The sequence below is a fragment of the Lissotriton helveticus genome, chromosome 11 (assembly GCF_964261635.1).
Source record: "Lissotriton helveticus chromosome 11, aLisHel1.1, whole genome shotgun sequence".
NCBI classification, from domain to species: Eukaryota; Metazoa; Chordata; class Amphibia; order Caudata; family Salamandridae; genus Lissotriton; species Lissotriton helveticus.
This window is the reverse complement of record NC_136072.1, coordinates 1,081,191,688-1,081,200,825: the sequence shown is the minus strand read 5'-3', so window position 1 is coordinate 1,081,200,825 and position 9,138 is coordinate 1,081,191,688. Positions and strand designations below refer to the sequence as shown.

The 9,138-nt window shown below is 44.8% G+C and overlaps 1 non-coding gene across 1 annotated transcript; it reads right to left on the bottom strand.

The window, feature by feature from the left end:
• Nucleotides 1-2,302: 2,302 nt before the first annotated feature.
• On the bottom strand, nt 2,303-2,442 carry LOC144793564 (U4 spliceosomal RNA). Its single transcript, XR_013603051.1, has one exon. It is a non-coding gene; the product is annotated as a U4 spliceosomal RNA (small nuclear RNA).
• Between the last annotated feature and the right edge of the window lie 6,696 nt (nt 2,443-9,138).

The window sequence follows — 9,138 nt, the reverse complement described above, 5'->3', positions numbered from 1 at the left end:
GTGCATATTGCTATGAGATACAACCTTCCATTCATGGTGCAATAGCGCCTCCACGTGGCCTTTGGCTACAACGTCAACCTTCTTAAATTCGTATACCGTAGGTTTCGACCAAGGATCAAGGTTGGATTGGGGCAACAATTCGGCCCGGGCAGGCAATAAAAAGTGGCCCACATTCCCAGATCGCATCCTTTTGTAATAAACTGCTTGGTTACGATCCTGGAGCTAAGTGTTGCCAAACATGCGATAATTAAAGTATTTATTCTAATGCTTATAGAGCGAGGGGCAGATTTACAAGCCCCTTGCGCGTCTTTTACGCCACTGTTGCGTCACAGACGCAGCGGCGGCGCAGAAGATGCGCCATGGTGCGGGGTATTTACAACGTGACGCATCTGGGAGATGCGTCACGTTGTAAAGCCCTGCGCCAGAAGGAGGCGTTCCTGCGCAGGGAGGGGCGTTCCGGCGCAGGAACGCCTTCTAAAAGTGGCTGAGTGAAATGTACAAGATTTCACTCAGTCACTTTGGGGCCCATGCTGCGTCAAAACCCTGCGCCTGCTTGAAGCAGGCGTAAGGATTGACGCAGCATTGGAAGAATAGGGCACCCCCGAGCATTGCTGGAGCTGCGTCGCGTTTGCGATGCAACTCCAGCAATGCGTCACCTTTACAGCACAGATGCGTCACGCATCTGTGCCGTTTTTGCCCCATGGCGGCGCATCATGGGTGGCGGAGCTGCGGCGCACAATTACTGGCGCATCCCTGCCGATATGCAGGGATGCGCCAGTAATTGTAAATCTGCCTCTTAATGTTCACAGGGGCAGATTTATGTTAACTGGCGCATCCCCAGGGATGCGCCAGTTAACATGCGCCACAGTGCGCCACTACTCCGCCACCCATGGTGCGCCGCATTTATGATGCGGCGCACCATGGGGCAAAAACGGCACAGATGCGTCACGCATCTGTGCCGTAAAGGTGGCGCATTGCTGGAGTTGCGTCGCAAGCGCGACGCAGCTCCAGCAAGGCTCGGGGGTGCCCATCTTAACAATGCTGCGTCAAGACCTACGCCTGCTTCAAGCAGGCGCAGGCTTTTGACGCAGCATTGGCCTGAAAGTGACTGAGTGAAATCTCATAGATTTCACTCAGCCACTTTTGCGAGGCGCACCTGCCCCGGAACGCCCCCCCCTGCGCCGGAACGCCCACAAGCGGCGCAGGGCTTTACAACGTGACGCATCTGCCTAGATGCGTCACGTTGTAAATCGTTCGTAGGGATGCGCCACGTTTACGCCGCCTTGCGTGACGCAACAGCGGCGTAAACGTGGCGCAAGGGCCTCATAAATCTGCCCCAGAGTACTTAAGAGAGGCCCTCTGATGCTGACAGACTGGTGAAAGGTATAACTGTGTTTTTTGGTTTTACTGCTAACATCACTTGTAAGTTCAAAACAAGCATTGGCATAGCCAATAGGTTTCGCCTTTGGGACCTTATAAGTGTTAAGCCATGCAAAAGTTAATGTTGTAGCAGTAGGGATATTGTGCTGCATAACTAAATACATATAAGGTCCCAAAGGCGAGACCTATTGGCTATGCCAATGCTTGTTTGTTGAGAAGAGTCATGCAAAGCCATGCAAATCAAGTGTTGCATGGGTTTGTGAATACCAAAATAGACTGTGCGCCGTTCAGATGCAACAGTTTTGTACATCTGGCCATTCATACGATTAAAGCACAGTGTGAAACTAACTTTCTACTCTTTATTTCCATTTCAACCACTAACAATTGTGTAAATGCAATCCCTCCGTTCACCCCACTACCAAAAAAGAAGCCTTTTACTTGTTCACTTCAGAGTTCATTTAATCTGCCCTTTGGAGGCCAGACTTGAGATAAAATGTTAGTACTCCACCTCTTGGTGGATAGAGAGCATCACAGGCCGCTGCATCTGTTTACAAGTCAAGATATTTTGCTATAAAGAAGCAATGTACATAAACCTGATTAGTTAACAATATTAGCATATTATTGACATAGTATCCTTATGTGATTCCAATTTCTGCTTAAAATCGGTCACGGTCGTACTTACTGTTTTTTTTTATATATAAAGCGCGAACTTGAAACGAAGCACCAGTTGCATTACATCAAAATACATTCATTTTGTTAGACACGGGCGAGTGATTTGCCCAGAATCACAGAATGTTCGGCGTCATAACCCGGGATTGGAATCCAATGGACAAAGCGCGAGAGCGTTCGCACAGAGTTTATCTCCTTCTCCTCTTACGAGTTATTCCTCATAGTCTCTTCTTTCTTTTACTTTTTAATTCAGTCTCCTTAGAGACTGTCAAAAATTGCAATGGCGACTATATTTCAAATCGCCACAGCGGGGTATTGGGTAAAGTTTTCAATAAGCAATAATCGCGCCTCGGTTATACCTCATTGGCTACGATACTGCCACTGCGCAAAGCTAATGAACTGTTGGTAATTTGAGGTACCCATGAAAGATGAAATTCGGGACACCTACAGCGACCAAAAGTCGCGACCAAAAAGTCGGCTTCTCACATTATTAAGAGACACAGATTATAATAATTTGCTAGGTGCAAAATTTTGAGCTGCACTCTATAGCTGCCAGCCTCACGAACACGATTTATTGTGCGCAGAGGATTCTGGGGGTCCAGATGTTCATTAGCATATCCGCACATTAGTACAAAGGGTCCGGTGACGGCTTGAGCAAAAATTCCTCCGCAGAAATAGAAGGACTCTTCAAAAGAGAGAGAGAGATGCTTCTTGCTCCCTCTGGGTAGGAAAGGTTTTTGTCGACTTGGGGAATGATTGCTCCGGACAGGCGTACCATGCAAAAGGATCGGAAATTAAGCGTGTTCAAGGGGACCTCTTACTGTCCCGCCTCAAAAGGACTAAGGAACGCGACAAAATATCAAGGTGCCGCCCCTACTGTCGACACCTCTCTTTAGTACGAAAAAGGCAGGGGTCAAAAATGCCCCTCAGCCGTAGACCCGGGTACTTTGAGGTCGCCATGTTGAGAAGTCCTCTGTTCTGGCGTCATCTAGACATCATCTAGTCTTAGGCTATTTTTCTTGCGTCTCACCGTGGCGGCCATATTAACAGGGAAAATGGCGCTCGCTTGTTGTTCTTTTAGCCAGTGCTTATGTTCGACAGTTACTAAGTAGACTTATTGGCTGATATGTAAGGGGCAGACTTAATAAAGTTGGGTGTAACCCGTGCTTAATTTATAGAAGAATAAGTGCCGGTGCTCAACACTCTGCGCAAAAGCCTGTGGCAACATAAGCGTACCGAATTCCAAGGTTGCATAGTCTGAAATCCTTCTCATCTCTCAGTAACTGTTTGTTAGACACTCTGCGGCATATTCAAAAGAAAGTGTTGAAGCGTGTTGTTAAGCCAAGAAGGCTAATGACACGCTTCGTCACTTTCGAAACGCAGGGCTGCACCATATTTACTAGAAAATGGTGCAGCCCTCCATTTCCCTCTGCGCTGGTGCTAAATTAAGCTGCCTAGCGTCAAGGCAGGCATTCTTGCACCATAGTGCAAGGGTGCTTGTATTGAGGGGAAGATTGTTTATGTGCAGGAAGGTCCCCCTTCCTGCACATAAACAATCCACGGCCCACTGCAGCACACAGAGAAACAGCAAAACCGAGGATAAATAAAACATTTCTCCTCGTTTCGCGTGTTTAAGACCAGGTTTTCCCTGGTCTTAATGTTGGTGCCTCCTCCTATTTACGCTGCTCTTGTAAATAGGGGACAGCATCAAAATCAATGGGTGTTGCGGTGGAACGCCCACCACAACACCATTGCGCGCCCCTTTCACGCTAAGTATAGCATGAAAGGAGGCCTTATTTACAAGGCAGTGATAACCCACGTTAAGTGGCTTAATGCTGCCTTGGAAATAAGGCAAAGCTCCTATCGCCATCATAACTTCACTAAAAGTAAGGTTGTGGTGGCGATAGGGGCTTGCAGATATGCCCCTCTATGCCCCTTTATCCAGACATACCAAGAGACCCAATTCATTCAGGAGACTCATGATTTACTAAGCCCCTAATAGCTTTATTTTAGGTGTCTCTTGCCTAAAAACTCTGGGGCAGATTTACAAGCCCCTTGCACCACTTTTGCGTCACTTTTAACATGGGAAAAGTGACGCAAAAGTGACGCAAGGGGCTTGTAAATCTGCCCATCTCTTCAATGTAAGTTAGTGGGGAAAATCAATTCCCCACAATTTCTTTTATGAAATCTTCCTCTTATCACATTCAAAATGTCGACATATGTTTATCTGAATCTTGCAGGCTCCTGCTTTCTCCCTATGTGACACTTTTTCTCTGTGTGATTTTCTCATTTTTCTCTCAATACATTTCCGATGAGGAATAATAATTACTGAGTCCCAAAAATGAGTTTTGGTGGCCAGTGCTTAGTTTGTAAAATAATGAGGGGCAGATTTACAATAAGTGGCGCATCCCTGCATATCAGCAGGGATGCACCAGGTATTGTGCGCAAGGCCTCCGCCACCATGGATGCGCCACATTTACAATGATACTTAGAAATAAATCTAAATTTGTTCCTAGCAACAATACTCCCAAACAAATATATGCTTTCGAGCAAGTATTGCTATCAGCTATTAATAAACTTGAGAAGAGCAAGAGTTATGTCCAACAAAATATTGGGCAAAAACAGCGGGCTGCTATTAGGTCTTTGAAAGAGGACTCTTCTATAGTTATTAAACAAGCCGATAAAGGCGGAGCGGTGGTAATTTGGCCCCGCGATATGTACTTAGCAGAAGGAGCCAAACAAGTAAAAAATACAACTTGGTATCGCTTACTATCTGAAGATCCTGTCAAGCAAATTCAAGGACAAATTGCGGAAATATTGCAACTAGGTAAAGACGGAGGGTTTCTAGGTGAAAAAGAATATGACTATCTTTTAAAAAAAATTCCCAGGACCCCCGTCTTATATCTTTTACCTAAGATCCACAAAAATTTGAGTGAACCACCAGGGCGTCCGATAGTTTCGGGATGTGACTCTTGTCTTGAGCCCATCTCGAAATATGTGGATTTCTTCTTGAAGCCCTTCCTTAAAGAAGTAAAATCTTACCTTAGAGATACCACAGATTTTTTACTAAAGGTAGAGGGAACTCATTTTGATTCTCAATCACAGTTAATGGTTACTATGGATGTGACATCCCTCTACACGCAGATCCCACAGGAAGAGGCCCTTGAGGTAATGGAGCTGTATTTAGATAAAAGAGAGAGAGACCATACAGAGTGCCAACTTCGTTTATTCTAAATTTGGCGGAGGTCGCATTGAAAAAGAACTATTTCTCTTTTAATGGTGAATTCTTCATGCAAGTGAAGGGGACTGCCATGGGGTGTCCTTATGCCCCAGAAATGGCAGTCCTCTACATGGTACAGTACGAAGAAAAATTTGTGGAGACCAACAATCCATAATAAAATCATATCTCCCAGTGGTATCGCTATATAGATGACGTCTGGCTCCTGTGGCAGGGGAGCCAGACTGAGCTGTTGGCCTTCCACGAATGGCTTAATGCCAGGCATGGAGATATAACATTTTCCATTGAGCACAGTAATACCAGAATGACATTTTTGCATGTAGAACTGATATGCGTCCAAGGGCAATTAAAAACATCTTTATATAAAAAGGCCACAGACAAAAATACCATCTTGCACCACAGAAGTGCTCATCCAAGAAATCTAAAAGCGAATCTCCCTTACGGGCAACTCCTACGAATAAGGAGGAATTGCTTGGATGTGAGGGACTATGAAGACCACGCCCATAATTTCTGTAATGAGATGAAACAGAGAGGGTACCCCAAAAAACTCTTGAAATATTCGTTTAAAAGAGCAAGTTTTACGCCCCGTGATTGCCTCCTTCAAGCTAAGAAGAGAGGCTAGTGTGTGTAACAACCTTCGGCCCGGACACACATAAAATGAGACAAGCTGTCCTCAAAAATTGGCATTTATTGGAAGGCTTAGTATGCCCCTTTCCAAGATCCATTTTTGCCTATAAAAAAAACAGAGTATAGGGCAACAGATCATCAGGGCGGACGTTGCTCTACCAAGAATAAAGAGCGATTTATTATCACAATGGAACCTGAAACCCATCGAGGGTCACCGCAAATGTGGGAATTGTGTGGCCTGCCCGAGTACCATCGAAGGGAAAGAATTTTGCCATTTGGGTGCTAAATGGAATCATTCGGAATTTTCAAATTGTAGGACTAAGAATGTAGTCTATGTGATACTGTGCCCTTGCCTGATGATATACATTGGCAAAACAAGCCAACAAGTTAATTTACGAATCAGCCAACACAGATCACGAATAAAAAAGAAAATGATGACAGCCCCAATGGTACAGCATTTTGTGGAAAAGGGGCATGATGAGAATGATTTTAAATGGTCCATTTTGTTTACAATGAACCAAACGAATCGTCACCTAGATGTAGATAAAATGCTATTACAAAAAGAGGCTTATTTAATCCTGAAACTCAACAGCACCCAGACAGGGCTGAATAACTTGTCCGAAGTAGCCAGATTATAGACCTGAAAGAATTAGGATGATAGAGCAGGTTCTGAATTATATAGTGCCTTTAGATTGCATCATTAAAATGCCCTTGTACATGATACCAGCTTTTCGCACAAGGTGTCAATTAGTTTTTTCTACTTTCTTGCGAGGTGACTTGGAAGTCAGGGCATGCGAACTTAGGGGCAGATTTATGAGGCACTTGCGCCACGTTTACGCCGCTGTTGCGTCACGCAAGGCGGCGTAAACGTGGCGCATCCCTACGAACGATTTACAACGTGACGCATCTAGGCAGATGCGTCACGTTGTAAAGCCCTGCGCCGCTTGTGGGCGTTCCGGCGCAGGGTGGGCGTTCCGGGGCAGGTGCGCCTCGCAAAAGTGGCTGAGTGAAATCTATAAGATTTCACTCAGTCACTTTCAGGCCAATGCTGCGTCAAAAGCCTGCGCCTGCTTGAAGCAGGCGTAGGTCTTGACGCAGCATTGTGGAGATGGGGCACCCCCGAGCCTTGCTGGAGCTGCGTCGTGCTTGCGACGCAACTCCAGCAATGCGTCACCTTTACGGCACAGATGCGTCACGCATCTGTGCCGTTTTTGCCCCATGGTGCGCCGCATCATAAATGCGGCGCACCATGGGTGGCGGAGCTGTGGCGCACTGTGGCGCATGTTAACTGGCGCATCCCTGGGGATGCGCCAGTTAACATAAATCTGCCCCTTAGATTGCAGCCGAAAATGACTCTCCCACGTCTTTAATCCATGGCACAAACGAAATAATATTACATGCTCCTTAAGTACTCCATGACTTCTCTTTGCAAGTTGTGCCCGATGCGTTTTTATACGCAGTCGGGCCATAGAAATAAAATGTGTAAATAGAATGAAGGTTGCAAAAGATGTTTGTAAAGAATTAGCACAACGTTGTATGAGTTTGTTGGATATCACGAAATGGGTGAATACAGGTCCCATAATCCTTTAAAACAGCACTTCCAAACAAATTGAGCGCAAAGGAGCAGGCCGCCACCTTGAATCTATCGGGATCCAGACAGCGGGGGCATTCGAAAGCTTAAGTAGAAGGTAATGTTGCTTGCTTTCCCCGAGATCTGTTTGTTGGTATTAGAGCACTAAGGGATACATATTTATCTAAATACCCGATATTGTCTCATTAGGTCTTGCGCTCATTGTGAAATTCATAAAGATTGCAGCTACTGGCAAAACGACACAGGTACGCCTTGCGTGTGTTTGTTTTGGAGGCAGGTAATAAGATTAACTGGCAAGAGATGTCTGAAGAGTTACAAATGTTTCCCTGTATATATTTTTTTGAAACAGTGCCGAGATGCAACATGCCGGTTGAAGTGGTGATTCGGCAAGCGTAAATAAAAAACGATTTGCATTCACTGTAAAACGATAAAAAAGGTATGGGTTTCTTTGAAACGAAGTAACTGTACCAAAGCGAAATGACTAATTTTTGTCATTTTCTTTGGTAGAGTGGTGCGTGGATTGTAAATTTGGGAGCAGGAGTAAGACCTGAATACCATTAGTGTGGAGCGTATTCCAACTCAAGAACGAACGCTCTAGTGGGAATAAAGAAATCATTTTCTACAGCCCCCCGCTTCCTGTAACAACCTGGTAGGTTGATTTAGTTAGTCAGACAGGTTCAAAATTGAATAAGTGTAACTGTAAGAGAGAAGAGCACACACAATTGTAAATAAAACTTTATTGTTTTATTTACATCTCATGTAGACAAAAGGAAAAAGCCCTGATGAGATTCCAGGAACTGGTTTCCTGGTTTCGAAACGCGTCGGCATACTTGGAGGAGTGAATGAACTATAGTATATACTAGCAGCAGCTAGTCTATAACATTATTGATTGGTTTAATTTATTGATTGCACTCCCCGCTTTTTGATTTTGTCTCTCATTTCCTGAAATTGATTATACATGAAGTCATAATGTCTTGTTTTTTCTAAAATTCTTTTTGGGATGGATGATGTTAAGAATTTATTTTTTGTGTATATATGTATTGTTCCAGCTATGTTTGTAAATTGTATTGTATATTAGTGTAAATATATGAATGTACAGTTGTTTCGTTTTCTGACATTAATGTGTTGATAAAGAGTTTTTCTAAAGAAAAAAGAAAATGAATGGTATAAAATAAAAATACCTGGTCAAATTTAAAAATGGTTGTTTGACCTTGATAAATAACATCGAGTATAAAGAAGGGTGGTGTAGGCACGCTTTGTGGTTGTACATTTACAATGCGGCGCACCATGGGGCAAAAACGGCAGAGATGCGTGACGCATCTGTGCCGTAGAGGCGGCGCATTGCTGGAGTTGCGTCGCAAGTGCGATGCAGCTCCAGCAATGCTCTGGGGGGCCCTATTTTTACAATGCTGCGTCAATCCTTACGCCTGCTTCAAGCAGGTGCAGGGTTTTGACGCAGCATGGGCTCAAAAGTGACTGAGTGAAATCTACAAGATGTAGATTTCACTCAGCCACTTTTAGGAGACGTTCCTGCGGTGGAACGCCCCCCCATGCACAGGAACGCCTCCTTCTGGCGCAGGGCTTTACAACGTGACGCGCCACCGCTGCGTCACAAAAGTGGCACAACGGCGGC